The sequence below is a fragment of the Balaenoptera musculus genome, chromosome 3 (genome assembly GCF_009873245.2).
Source record: "Balaenoptera musculus isolate JJ_BM4_2016_0621 chromosome 3, mBalMus1.pri.v3, whole genome shotgun sequence".
NCBI classification, from domain to species: domain Eukaryota; kingdom Metazoa; phylum Chordata; class Mammalia; order Artiodactyla; family Balaenopteridae; genus Balaenoptera; species Balaenoptera musculus.
Window position 1 is genome coordinate 87,938,497 of NC_045787.1, and position 15,979 is coordinate 87,954,475.

At 36.1% G+C, this 15,979-nt stretch overlaps 1 protein-coding gene across 6 annotated transcripts in view; it reads left to right on the forward strand.

The window, feature by feature from the left end:
* FER (FER tyrosine kinase) overlaps positions 1 to 15,979 on the forward strand; it is a 462,873-nt gene that overhangs the window by 337,504 nt on the left and 109,390 nt on the right. The window lies entirely within an intron of this gene.

Here is a 15,979-nt window from a genome sequence, read left to right on the forward strand (position 1 = left end):
TACACTTGGCATTTTTCTCTCTGCTTGCTCATTGAGCTTGTATTCATGTCATAAAATGAAAATAATATCCAATAAGAAATGACCAACAATAACTTGAAGAGAATGCCCATGTAATTTAAATCTTTTGTTGGTCTCTCTGTGACATTTAACCTATCACTTTAATGAAAAAGTTTTAATTGCCTATTTGAACTTCGTGTTGAACGAAGTGACTTACCTACTGGGCTGTGCCTTCTGGAAGTTTATGATAAAATACTTGGAACACTCCATGTGAGTGGTTGTGAAAAGGTCACATAGATAATAACTTAACAAAAAAAATCTATATAAACAGTGAAATATTTACTGTTTGTAAAAGTGAAGTTTTGGGGTTATGAAGGGATAGAGGCTGCATTAACCATTTCGAATTGGTGATATTGGTAAAAGTCATCTTTTGTTGAATGAGGAAGGAAGACGCTTAAGGATTTTACGTCTGAATAATGGGAGTGAATTAGCTGGCAAACTATAAGGCAGGATGATTCCATTTTCTTCCTAGAGTTTGATATCAAAAAACAAAGTTCTCACTAATCCCAAAGTGAACGACTAAGAGTTCGGGTTAAATCACTAACAGTAAAGGTTAAATGATAGAGGCAAGGAAGAGGATTATAAATTGGATATGCAGAATAAAGTATGTTAATAAAGAAATCATTATTCTCAGATTGCTTGAATGAGATTTCAGAGAAGTGATGACACTAATGTTTGGGATGGGGAGAGTCAGGAATGGAGGAGAATGGCTGAGCAGCTCCAGCTTTATCAACAGGTCATACACACAGATGACAGTGCCAGAGCCCTGGCATAGAGAGAGATGATATTGGGGGGTAAGAGTGGAAGGCTTCTATAGTAAATAAAATATGACTGCGTGCACCCTGTCCAAAGTAGAGCATATTAAGATTAGGAACCCAGAGATGGTGACTGAATAATCCTCACTGTCTGTTACACTGAGCTTCTGGCTCTAGATTGGACCTTAGAGGTCAGTCTAGCCCAGTCCCTTTATATAATGGGTGAAATCCAGAGAAATTGAATGATTCACCTAAATTCCTACAACTAATTACTAACAAAGTTGGAATGAGAAGACAGTCTGCAAGTTTATGTAGTAAAACCCTATTAAAGTTAATCTTAAAGATGTATAGAAACTTTTTTTTTCCTTTAGATAACTAAAATTTTACTGCATGCGTGGTTCTTATCTCTTTCCTGAAAGTACTTATCCTAGGAAAACCATTTAAGTCAAATTACTTTAATAAATCTTTTTTTCCCACTTAGATTTGAGAACATTCAGTGTCATTGGGAACCCATTTCATGATGATCTGAATTAGTAGGAATATCTGTTTATGGCCAAACATTCTTGTGCTTCTAGAGGATCATAATTGTTTCTAGCACAGACTCACATTCTACCAGAAAAATTCCAAAGAAGGCCTTAATTTTTATTTTATATCCAAAATCAAGTTTAAAGAAAAAGATATTTTCGATATTAGAGTGAACCCAATTTAGTTTTTCCTCCTAAGCAGTTACCCAGGAGAAAACGTCAGTATTCATCATCAGTAGTGCCAGTTTAGCGCAAAAAATTCAGCAACATGAAAATAGAAACAAACACATACAGAAATGTGAGTCTTTGTTCTGTAGATGTTTACTTCTCATGAGCTCTTTGTTTTAATTTATATCTTTCGCTTTTAAGGTAAATACAGGTACCTCTCCTTTGTTTTCCCCCCACTGAAATCCTGCTCCATCCTTCACAGCCTTACCTACTTGCTGAATCTTTCTCCAGTTCCGTAAATCAGATTTCATTGTGTGTTTCTGAACTATTACAACATATTACTTGTGTATATATTTAACTACTATTTCACTGTGTCTTTTAATGTAGTTTATTTCTGAATTTTTTATCTTCCTTATTAGATCAAGAACCACTGGAAGAGAGAGTATCCATTAATCTTTAGTAGGCCTTCAGCAATTTACATGGAATCCTATGCAATTGAATTAAGCACTTCCACTTTTTTTAGGCTTAGTTTTTCTTCTGTAAAGGCCTTTGAACATTACTCTTTCCTGTCTCCTTTCTTGATGGAGCTCTGCCTCTGCCTAATGTATCACAGGAGACTCTCTGTGAGGCGGCTGGCAGAAGAGCTTATTAACTGTCTCCCTTGAGAGGCTGTACACAGGGCAGCCTGCCAGGAGGCCTCCACAGCCCCTTCACACGTGGAAGAGTTTGGTCACGTGTGCCCCACCTGACACACGACAAGCTCATGTCCTTTCAAGACACAGTCACTGCTCTATGCCTGGAAAACTGCTATAGCCGAGAGAATTCTGATCTCCAGACAGCATACGTGGACTTGAGACCCAGTACTTCCCCTTTGTAGTATATTCTTGGGAAAGTCAATTAATGCTTAAAGTATTGTTAAGAGAATTCAATGAGATAATGTCTGTGCCAACACATGTAAACTATTAAATACATGCAAGACACTTTTAATATTAAACTCCTCAACCGAGGGTTTTACTTATTAGGGAAGATGAATATTTTTCCTGATTCTCACTGAAATCCCAAGTGTAGGGGGGCTAACTCCTTGTAATAAGATATTGCCAAACTAAATATATTTGCTGTACGTAGTAGAATGTCAGCAGTCCTATTCTATATGTTTGCCTAAGATAGATCAAGTTAAGCCAATTTAATCTGCTAAAAAAGTCATCCATCCTAGGAAATTTTGATACCTCTAAAGTCTCTTATTCAATATGAGAAATCATCTTTTTATCATTGATTATTCATCATTGTAGAAATATGTCAGACTCATCACAAGTACTCACTTTGTATTTTTTTTATTCTAAATGGTAAGCAACATAGCTTTTCTGCTCTAAGCAAAAAGGGAGATAAATTTTCCTGATGCAGATATTTGAAGGTGGAATGATAGTGTGAACTCACACATGAGGATTTCTCTTAGTATTTTTGAAGAAATAATTTAGACATGGTATCCTGGCACACAAAACATAACCCTTACTTGAAACCTGAAGTTACACGAGAAATAACGTTCTTATTTCATTTTTTTTTAAAAAAAAGCTCTTTACATATTTGTAAGCAGCTTTGATATCACCTCAGAATTATTCTTGTCAGATTATTAGAACAAGTTCACTTAACTCTTTTGTACTACATGTAACATGCCTTTTGTGTCTTCATCCAAATTCTTGCCGAAAATTTTGAAAATGAGAGGATTAAGTATGGAATTCCAAGTCATACTTGTTCACTTCCTGACAAATCTCCATCAAACCTTAAATCAAGATCCCATGGCTATCATTGTTCAACCTACAGATCCACTTGCTATAATTCTGTCTAGCTCACTTCATCTCCATTTCTACCAAGTGATTACAATAATGAGTCAAATGACTTGCTGAAATCTTGTTGTATTTATGACCTTCCTCTGATCTATATTTTTTTGGTATTAAAAAAAATCTAGTAAGCTTTTTATTAAAGTATGTTTAGAGGTACTCTTCCATTGATCTCTTGCATTCCTACTCATCTTACTGGGTATGTCAAGAATGCAAGGCCCTGACTGATCTTTACCTAGGCCATTTCTCAGGGATGTGTTTGTTGTGAGCAGCTTCTAGGGATAAGGTAATGTCTCCCTCTCAGACAAAGAGCAGGCTTGCTTACTGCCTGCTATAAAACAGCAGCTTTCCCAAACTCATCGTTCCTCTCCTGAAACACATCCTGCTCTGTGTGCAGGTATCCATCTGGGCTTATCCACAACACCCCCATGCTGTGCTGTGAGTAATAAAGGTCTTCATCTCTGACCCATGAAAAAGTAACAGTCTAACTTATTAGCTTATAAATAGGGTGAAGTACTAGATCAAACAAAATATAACACAGAAGAGTACACAAATTATAGAGCTCAAATTATCACAAAGTATACACTTCCATGGTAACCATTTTCCTGACTTATAGATTCGTTTTGGCTGTTCTTGAACTTTGTATAAATGGAATGAAACCTTTATCTCAGAGGGAGACACTACTGAACTATATACTTAAAAATAGTAAAGATGCTAAATTTTATGTATTTTTTTAACCATAATGAAAATGGTTTTTATTTTAAATTAAAGAAAAAGTCAATTCCTTGGCTTAACTCTTCACTTTTTAAAAAAAAATTATTATATTGGAATAGAGTTGATTAACAATGTTGTGTTAGTTTCAGGTATACAGCAAAGTGATTCACTTATATATATACATGTATCTATTCTTTTTCAAATTATTTTCCTATTTAGGTTATTACAGAGTAGCTGTTCACTTTTTTTTTAATGTTTATTTTTTTTAATTTTATTTATTTTCCTTATTTTTTTGCCTGCATCGGGTCTTAGTTGCAGCACATGGGATCTTCATTGAGGCATGCAGGATCTTTCATTGTGGCACTCAGTCTCTTTGTTGCAGTACTTGGGCTTCTCTCTAGTTGTGGTGCGTGGGCTCTGGAGCATGTGGGCTCTGTAGTTTGCGGTACGTAGGCTCTCTTGTTGAGGCGCTCAAGCTCAATAGTTGTGGCGTGCAGGCTTAGTTGCCCCACGGCATGTGGGATCTTAGTTCCCCAACCAGGGACTGAACCCATGTCCCCTGCATTGGAAAGTGGATTCTTTACCACTGGACCACCAGGGAAGTCCCTGGTCACTTTTTATAATGATGTATGTATGCCTCTCTCTCTCTGTCTGTCTCTTTCTTTCTCTTTATGGTTACTGCTTTCTAAGTTCTAAAAAATCTTCACCTTTACCAAGATCACAAAGGTATTTCCTATGTTTCCTTCTCAGAGCTTTAAACTTTAGGTCTATAGATCACTTGAAATTAATTTTGTGTAGGTGTGAGGTAGAGATTGGGGTCTGTTTTTCCAAGACAGTTATCGAGTTCTTCCACTACCAGTTCTTTAAAATGGTATGTGAATTCTTTACCAGAATTTCCTTTTCCCATTGAATTGCTTTGGTGTCTTATGTAGTATATGAATCGGCCATTAAGTAGGTGGGTTTATTTCTCGACTCTGTTCTGTTCCATTGATCTACTTGATTGTTCTGAAGCCAAAACATACTCCCTTGACTGTAACTTTATAGTAATTCTTAAAATTGGGTAGTCTGTCTCTTCCCAATTGGCCCTTTTTTCATCATTATTCTCTATTCTAGATCTTCTGCATTTCCATGTAAAAATTTATAAGCAGCTTGTGAAATCAAACCAAAAAGCCTGCTTGGAACTTGGTTGGGATTGCACTTGATCAGTTTGGGGAGACTTGACTCTTAACACTCAATATTAATCTTCCAATCCATGGACTGGGTATATTGTTCCATTTAATTTGCACTTCTTTAATTTCTCAACAGTGTTTTGTAGTTGTCAGTGTAAAAGTGTAACACATCCCTGTCTAAAAGTATTTCTAAGTATTTTGGTTTTTGATGCTGTTATAAAGGATATTCTGATTTCAGACTATCCCCTCTTTATTCACCCAGTGCAATTGAAGGTGAATTATAGACAATTAAGATAGCCCCAGGTGGATGAAATGATCAAGAGCTCCTTCAGAAATGAACGATCTCTTACAGAGAGAAGCACTACAGAAAGATACCTGTACTGAGACATGTGGTTCATCTAAAGAATCAAGTGTTATTGACAGTGAGCCAGGAAGTCAGAAGAGTTTCTGCTATACGCTACCTCAGATTTCTGATGAGCAATTTTAAAATGTGTATATTTTGTTCTCTGATGAGTGAGGATGGCAGTTAGTACTTGACATGAAAGTAGAGACAGAAACAGTCAGTTAGACTTTGCATAAGTAGCAGACATTGGGTGGGGAGGGTAGAAGGAAATTTGTGATCTCAGTGTAAGTGTGTTTTATGTGTAAATATGATACAGGGGTGATTCAACATATGAAAATCCATAAATGTAAGATACCACATTAACAGAATAAACAACAGAAGTCACAGGATCATCTCAACTGATGCAAGAAAAATATTTGACAAAATTCAACACCTTTTCATGATAAAAACACTCAATAAACTAGGAATAAAAAAATTATTTCAACATGATAAAGATCATATGGAAAAAAGCTCAGGGCTAACATCATACTCTGTGGGGAAAAACTGAAAACTTGTTCCTCTAAGATCAGGAACAAGTTAAAGGTGCCCACTCTTACCACTTCTATTTAACATAGTACTGGAAATCCTATAACAGCACTCAAAAATCAGTTGTGTTATTATACAATAATAATGAACAATCCTAAAAGGAAATTAAGAAAATAATCCCATTCACAATAGCATCAAAAAGAATAAATTGTGTAGGAATAAACTTAACTGAGGAAGTGAAAGACTTGAAAGACTTGTACACTGAAATTATAAAACATTGCTGAAAGAAATTAAGACACACAAAAAATGGAAAGGCATCCTGTGTTTATGAATTGGAAGACTTAATATTGTTAAAATGTTCATACTACTCAATGCAATCTACAGATATGATGCACTCCCTACAAAATCCCAATGGCATTTTTTTGCAGAAATAGAAAAAAAAATCCTAAACTTCACATGGGACATCAAAGGACCCAGTATAGCCAAACCATACTATTGAGAAAGAAGTAAAAATTTAGAGGCTTCACACTTCATGATTTCAAAGCCTATTACAAAGCTACAGTAATCAAAACAGTATGATACCAGCACAAAGACAGACAGATAGACCAGTGGAACCAAATAGAGATCCCAGAAGTAAACCCTAACATATACAGTCAAATGATCTTTGACAAGGGTGCCAAGACTACAGAATGGGAAAGGATAGTCTCTTCAATAAATGGTATTGGGAAAACTGTATATCCACTTGCAATTGAGTGAAGATGGACGCTTATCTTACACGTGTACAAAAGTTAACTGAAAATGGATTAAAGACCTAAATGTAAGATGTGAAACTATAAAACTCCTAGAAGAAATAATAGGGGAAAATGTAATGGCATTGAAATGGGCAGTGATTTCTTGGATATGACACCAAAAGCACAGGCAACAAAAGGAAAAATATACACACATAAAATGATACTACATCAAAGTTAAAATCTTCTGCACAGGGGCTTCCCTGGTGGTGCAGTGGTTGAGAGTCTGCCTGCTAATGCAGGGGACACGGGTTCGAGCCCTGGTCTGGGAAGATCCCACATGCCGCGGAGCAACTAGGCCCGTGAGCCACAACTGCTGAGCCTGCACGTCTGGAGCCTGTGCTCCGCAGCAAGAGAGGCCACGAAAGTGAGAGACCTGTGCACCGCGATGAAGAGTGGCCCCCGCTTGCCACAACTAGAGAAAGCCCTCACAGAAACGAAGACACAACACAACCAAAAATAAATAAATAAATAAATAAATTTAAAATATGGAGGAAAAAAATCATTAAAAAAACATGACTTCATGTTTAAAAAAAAAAAAAAAATCTTCTGCACAGCAAAGGAAGCAGTCAACAGAGTCAAAAAGCAATCTACAGCACAGGGGAGAAAAAATTTGCAAATCATATCAGATAAGGGGTTAATATCCAGAATATATAAAGAATGCCTGTAACTCAATAACAAAACCCAAATATCTCAATTAAAAAATGGGCAAAGGACTTAAATATACATTTTTCTAAAGAGATAAACAAATAGCCAACAAGCATATGAAAAGATGCTCAGTATCACTAATCATCAGGAAAATGCAAATAAAAACCATAAAGAGATATTACCTCACACCCATTGGGATGGTCACTATCAAAAAACAAGACAAACAACCCAGAAAATAATGGGTGTTGGCAAGGATGTGGAGAATTTGAACGCCTTGTGCACTGTTGGTAAATTGGGACAGCCACTATGGAAAAGAGCATGGAGATTCTTCAAAAAATTAAAAATAGAACTCCAATAATGATCCACCAATTCAACTTCTCTATATATATCCAAAAGAATGGAACAGGATCTTGAAGAGATATTTGCACACCTACATGCATTGCAGCATTATTCACAATAGTCCAGAGGTGGAAACAACCTACATGTCCATCATTGGGTGACTGGATTAAGAAAATGTGCCATGTACATACAATGGAATATTCTTCAGCCTTAAAGAAAGAAGAAAATCCTGTCAAAATCTTAATGACATTATGTTAGGTGAAATAAGCCAATCACAAAAAGACAAATACTGTATAATTCCACTTTATATGAGGTATATAAACTTATCAAACTCATAGAGACAGAAAATAGGATGGTGATTGCCACGGGCTGTTTGGAGGGGGAAACAGAGTTGGTCATTAGGTACATAGAGTTTCAGTCATGCAAGATGAGAAGGTTCTAGAGCTCTGTTGTACAATATTGTGAATATAGTTAACAGTATTAGGGCTTCCCTGGTGGCGCAGTGGTTGAGAGTCTGCCTGCCAATGCAGGGGACACGGGTTCGAGCCCTGGTCTGGGAGGATCCCACATGCCACGGAGCAACTGGGCCCGTGAGCCACAATTACTGAGCCTGCGCGTCTGGAGCCTGTGCTCCCAACAAGAGAGGCCGCGATGGTGAGAGGCCCGCGCACCGCGATGAAGAGTGGTCCCCGCTTGCCGCAACTGGAGAAAGCCCTCGCACAGAAGCGAAGACTCAACACAGTCATAAATAAATAAATAAATAAAATAAAAAGAACGTGAATTTCTTAAAAAAAACAAAACAAAACAGTATTATACTATACACTTAAAATTACGAGGATAAATTTGAGGTTTTTTTCCACAACTTCCTAAAAAGTGAAAAAGGAGACTCTTTTTTTCTGATTTTTCCTTAATGCTGACATTCCAAACTCTTTGCTGCAATGTGTTCTTTAAAAGTATATTTTAAAGTAATAATTTTTATTTTGATAGAAAGTTTCATAATTTGTGAACGTATTTCTGATCAAAACCTTTGCATAAATTCTGACCATATCCAACAAAAATGTGTAAATGTGAAGATATAAATATATGTTTCTAATTATTTTAGATAACAAGATTATGTAATAGGTCTTAATAAAGTAGTCACTGATATCATTGATTTGGGGAATATAATGTCTCTAAAATATCTAGCCTATGATAAATTCAATTTCTAAAAATATTGCTAGCTTTTTTAAACATTTTTCCCTTATTAAATGTAAACGTACTTTTGGATTTGTCTTTTTATCCCTCATCTCTTTAAAAATCTAAGGAAGCTTGAATTGATGCCTTTTTCTTTTTCTCTGCATTTTTCCTGTACTAGATAGAGATATCAAAATAAGCATTCCATTGAATTTTTTATTTAGAAAAAATGCCATTGTAGCATCTAAGTATTTAAAGGGTATTCCAGGAGCCAGCATCTTTATACACCATCTTCCTGTCCATTCTTTATATTTTATATCAAAGACAGCTTTGAGGGGCATAAGAAGCCACAAATAGAAAAGTAAGTCGTTTGGCCCGAAAGCAGGGAGAGACGGACTGTGGAATTTCTTTGTCTTGATGGCAGACAGTGCGTTGTGGCTGGGGAGGATGGCGGGGGATTTGTGATCTCGCTCTATGTATGTTTTCGTGTGTAACTATGTGTGTCAGCCTTAGGACACAAAATTAATTGGTGAATCTGCCTTTTCAGCTTCCTTTTTTGAGCATTAAAAAATAGCACTATTGAGCCCTCATGCAAAAAACACACAGTGAAAAGTAAAATCTTGGTTCAAAGTAGCCAAAGCAATCATAAGAACCTTTGAATGAAAGGGACTACACCTATATGGAATACTGAGTAATATCTTAAAACAAGAGTCAGCAAACTTTTTCTATAAAGGGCCAAATAGTAAAATGTTTAGGCATCAGTCTCTTGTCACAACTCTGGCATCATAGCTTGAAAGCATCTGTAGATAGTATGTAAAGGAACGAGTGTGGTGGTTTTCCAATAAAACTTTATTTACAAAAACAGGCAGTGGGCTGACTTTGGCCTCTAGGCCATAGTTTGCAGACACTTGCCTTAGAATTTCAATTATATCACCAAAATCACCACCTTAAGAATAAAAGGTCAATTCAGTTCCCTCCCCCACAATATGAAAGAGCTGATTATCTCCAGAGTACTTTCTGGAAACTGACATTCTGATGGTTTGTGAAAGTTGACTCTGGTATCTGTCCTGGCAGATCACATAATGTCTAGCAATATTGTAGCTGGTGCCCCTTGAACCAGCAAGTTAAAAATACTGTGAAATGCACTCTTTTATTTCATAGAACTGTTATCATGACCCTTAGGGAGTTATGTTCTCGGAGATCATCTACAAAGGAGAAATGCAAAAGGTCCCGGTACTCTGCAGTGCTGGCAGAGCATGGCTATTAGGAAACCTCATCTGAAAAGACTAATGTCATGTATTAATCTAAACTGGGAAAACCACACACTCAGCTCTGCCTTTGGCCCAGCTGAACTACGTTACTTAGGTAGCAAGCTGTTCATAAGGTGCATCTTTAAAAAGAACATGATGGTATCAGAAAAGCCAGTATATTCTTGGAGTCACTTTCAGTTTTTCAGTGTTTCATGTTTCTCATCTTTCCCCACAGACTGACCCATGTCTAGCTTTAGTACAGAGTCTTTTCAGATCTAATGCTTTTGTCTTTTTTTGCGGGGGGGAGGCAGATAATTCTTAGTATAAGCCCTCATCACCTCGATTAACAACTCACACGTTCTCCCAGCTAATCTCTCTTTCTGTGAAATCCATCTCTCCTAAGTATAACATACATGTACCGGTCAGTATTCTCTGCTTCAGTGTTTGATGAATCCTTTCTTCTTCAAGAACTTGTTTTGGCTTACCTCCTATTATATAAAACCTATTCTGTGTCTCATTGGGTAAAAGTTGAATCAGCATTCATTGTTTATGATTATCATATAGATTTTTTCCCCTTATTTTTGATGGGCTGGCTAACAGTCAAAACTCTATTGACTTAAACAAAGGTTTATTTTTGTTTTAAATAAGAACTCTGAACAATGACATAAATGGAGCCCCCATAATAGCTCTCTATAATTTAATAGTTGCTTTGATTACGATCCTATTTTAAATGTATAAGTGAATACAACTAAACCAAACTTCTCAGGAATAAATTGATATCCCAAAAAACAAGGGTAATGAATTATACATTTTATATATCACTAGGGACTAGTATCTCTTAGTTTAATAACCTTTGAAGTTGTTTGAAGATAAATTAAGATCTCTACATGATTCAATGACAAGAAGTCATTAGTGGTATGGCCCTGATGATCCCTTTTCTCAAATGACAAATTGATAAATTAGTATTCTTGTTTACATAATAACCTCTCCGAGTTTGTTTAATATGATCAGTTCCTCAGAGTCCCATTAATACTGAAAGAACAGGTAGGATCAGATTTTCACAGCACAGAGTAAGAAATCTTGGAGGAAGAGCTGCTGAGAATAAAATGGTCTTTTATCCTCTTACTAAAAGTTGGCTGCAAACAAAATAAAGCACTTCTATTTATTATTTCCTAATTGTTCCAGACATTTATATATATATGTGTGTGTATATATATATACACACACACATATATATATATATAATCTTTTTAATTCTCAAGGTCTTCTAATATAGATACTATTTTATCCATAAGGAATCATTGAGTGCTAATACGGGAGATATATCAAAAAACTTACAGAGCTTGTATTCGTTCACTTAATTGGAAAATCTAGAGGGAAATCACTCTTGAGGCAGTATGTGATCCAGTGGATCAAACATGTCACCAAAAAGTATTCTTTTTCCTTTACTCTTTCTGCTTTCCATGGTGATAGCTTCATCCCAAGGCTGCCAGTCTCTGTGGTGCTACATGCTGTCCTGTACACTTCCACTTGCAGAGAATACTTCTTTCCTGGTACTTCTCTCAAAAAAAAAAAAAAAAGTTTATTTCACCCTTTAAAGTATCTCCTTGTATCTCAGTGACCTGAATTAAACTATGTGCCTATCCCCGAGCCAGTCACTGGGAAATGGACTCCATTGATTGGGGTAAGCAAATCTAGGATCACCTTTATTGTTGAGGTGAGGTAAATACTTTCCAAAATGGGAGAAGGGCAGTCTCCTAAAGGAAATTGAGGTGAATGAGGGAAAATTGATGTGCGACAAACAACCAGTCCCTGCTACAACTCTTCCTTATTTTATATGCAAAATAACTTCAACAAAAATAATGATAAGTTGTAGTGTTTATTGTGTGTACCATGTGCTAGGCATATGCTTAGTGCTTTAGATACATTTTAGTCTTCAAAACCATCTTGAGAAATAAAAGGAATTAATCCTTATGTTTTAAAGAAGTTTAGAGAGATTGAACAACTTACCCCAGGTCACATAGCTAATCATGTAACCAAAAGTGGGGTCCGCCTGCTCGCCGCTCAAAAGCCAATAAAGAGGCCAGGTTGGGGGACAGGAAAGTTTGCTTTATCTTGGATGCCAGCAACCAAGGTGGACACCCCTCCAAAGACTGACTTCCCCCACCCGCCACCCCGACAGTCAGGGGGCAAGAGCTTTTATAGACAGAGGGAAGGGGCTACATGCAGAAGCAATACAGTCAGCTCTGACAGTCATCCTGAAATTGGTCATCGGTAGTCTGACAGTGTCATCTTGATTGTCCTAGGTACAGTTAATCTTCAGTTCCAGGTTCGGTTTGTTTCCATTTCTTTGAGGCCAGTTCTCGGAATTGCGGCAGCTTATGTCATGGCCACAGCCTAGCCATCATGTAGTTAACTTCTTCTACCTGGTGGCGGTTTCAGTATCTATAAGACGGCTCACAGGATACGGCTCAGAATATTATCTATAGCCCTTAAGGAGGAACTAAAGGTCCTCAACTATGCTTAATGACTAAACTATCATTCTTTGGTCTCCTTTGACTGTTTCCTCTGTTTCTGCATTTTCTCACTTCTCTGATTAAACTTATTCTTTAGCTAAAGTTTTTCCACAGACAAAAGGCAGGCTGAGGACATGGGGTGAGGGGGGCTGGGCAAGGACCATAGGGCCTGCTCCGTTTCAGTCAGACCTAGATCAGCACGACTTCAATATCCATGTTCCTTTCACCATGTAATGCTGTCTCGTGAGTAAACTAAAAGTTGGCTATAAAAACATGCTAAGAATTGTCTTAGCAATTGATCACTGGTGAAGAATTCTAGAAAATAATCCATCCTGTCTTGGTTTAATGTGCCATACAGAAATAAGCTTTGGTAAGACAGCTACAAAGGGGGAGTTATTATCTTGTTTTACCCAGTTATGAACACCACCATCTTATTGCAGTGGTCAGGTGGGGTACTCTAGCTACACACATACACACATACATATACAAACATGAATACACATGTGCTGCATATATGATTCTTGTATGTATCACACATTCTAAGAGAGGTTCTTTAAACTTCCACAGTGAAAATGACGAAAGAATGAGTTCAAAGAAACAGACACTATCTTCTACAGTAACCTCACAGTGAATACTAAAGATCGTATCATCTGACGTCAGTCTCCAGTTCTTCTTCACTAAATGATAATAATCAAGTACAGTCCCCACGGAAATGTTTCTGGCCCAGTCTGAATTATTTTCTTGGTATCCTAGCTTTAGTCTCATAGTCTGTCCTTTGGAGAGTTTACTTTTTGCTTCAGGGTCCTTAATGCCTACACTTGCCCAAGGCTTAGGCTTTCCGTACTGAATCCTAGCTATTTAATTTTTTTCCTGAAGACCTTGCTTCTCGACAGTGTTCTGCAGTTAGCTGACTAGGGCTGTGGAATGGTGCAGCTCTGCTACTTTACTAAAGATCACTGTGTCTGTGGCATGAATAACTATAAATTGGAAATAAATTAAAATTTACTTTAATGATTTAGTGATTTTAAGCAAGAAATTTCTCGAAGGTAGAAATAGTCTTGGATTAACTAAGGGACAATCAGATACCCTTTGTCTGTATCTTTGGCTGTGTCACAGTATTCTGAAATAGCTGTATGTAACTCTACCTTCCTAGTACTTTATCTTTATTGACTTGGCATCACTTTTCAGCCAATTTTTAATTCTATTTAAGTGTTGTCTTCTCTTTGTTTATTAATCTAGTGTGCATTTATTGGTTTACAGTCTTATCTATTAAGGATTGCTTCTTTGCAAATTATTTTTGTAAATGATGCAGTTTGTAAGGCAGTGGTGTTACAGAAGCATCTATCAAGATGAGCTCAGAGTCTTAAATGTACTAAGTTTTATTGTTGGAATCTAAAGAATTTTATGGCATCTGTCAGGTGCCATTGATAAGAGATGTAATGTCATCCTTTTCTAAACATTTTAACATTTAACAAGTACTTGAAAAGCATAGTTCTAACCATTGGAGAAAAACTAAGGAAGAAATGTTTAAAATTAATAAAAAGTTTCTTGAGTAGCTTGTCTTCATGCTTATTGAGGTATTATTACATGCTAGACAGCCTGTGGTGGGCACTGAAATTAGCATACTGAACAACAGAAGCGCAATTCTCTTCACAGGGTTTACAGGCTGGGCCGGGGATTGGGGTATGAAGAGGATTATGTGAAAGACTAATTTAAAAAGAGCAGGAGGCAGAAGGAAAAGTGCTGAATGTGAGCTAGTTTTGGAAAGAAATAATATTAGGATTCCGCAGAACACTGGGGTTATGTCATATGCTGCTTTAATCAAATTGCAGAAAAGATTTTTTCATTTGAAAGTTATTCCATAGCTTAGAAAAAATGCTATGTGGTTTCAAGACCAGAAGGGTGCACTTTTTCTAAACTAGGCCAATGTATATCTAACAAAATAATTAATATATGTGAATATTGGTCCAGGAAGTAACTTGAACTAAATATTGATTTCAAGTCCATTTTAATAGACATTTTTTGTACCTATTAAAGTTGAGAAATTAGTGGTAATTTTGCTGTTTACTGTTGCATTTAGGTGTTTTTGTTTTTGTTTCCGAAAATTAAGTCAAGCTTGATAGAAGCTATTTCAGTAATGTTCATAGTAATAAATTTGATATTCTCTTTAAAAGAACAGAAAAAAAAGTAAATTATCTGACACCATTAAGATTATTTTTAAAACATATAGCTTAGTGATTTTGCAAATAGTCCACCTAAATTTGTGTCATACTGATTTGTGAATAGGAGAAGAGATTAGAAAAAGAGAACTTTCTAAGGAGAGCTAGGTGTTTATTTTCTAGGTATTCTCATTAAAGAAAAAGCCATTAAGTCTTCATCTCTAGAGTTGTTCTATTTAAGGAGGCCTAGGTCCCTGGTGAAGAGGATCAAAAGCATCAGGAAATGACAATCAAAATGTTAATCCCTCTTGCAAAATTCTGGCTTAATATCAGAGGGCCTAATAGAAAGAGAAAGTAGGGATGAGTGTTTTTAGAGAACGTTCATTCTAATATACTTTAACTTGCTTTTCTTTTGTTTTGTTTAATAATGCAATACATTACACTATACATTAACAAGGAAATTGTTTAATGCCATGCTGTTAGTGAATGCACAGTGTAAGGCTACCCTATTTAACATGGTTGTCACTGGCCATATGTGGCTCCTGGGCTCTTGAATTTTTGAAATGTATCTAGTGCTTCTAAAAAACTGAATTTTGAATTTCATTTAATTTTAATTGATTTAAATTTTAAAATTTAATTTAATTTCCAATAACATGATTCAGTTATTAGAAAAGGTTAAGTATGTTTGGAACAACCTAGGTATGTGAGTCTACTTTTTTAACCGTAAATTTGATGAAATCTAAATACAGATCAAATACTTCAGATGGAAATGTGCATCTAAATTGGGATGTCCCATACATGTAAAATACACACATATTTTAAAGACTTAGGATGATAAAATGTAAAATATGTCCACAATAATTTTGTAATGATACATGTTGATTTAATAATATTTTATATATATTGGGCTAAAGAAAAAACATACTATTTCAGTCACTTTCACCTTTTTATTGTTGTTACTTTTTAAAATGTGGCTACCGGTATATTTAAAATTACTATGTGGCTTGCATTACATT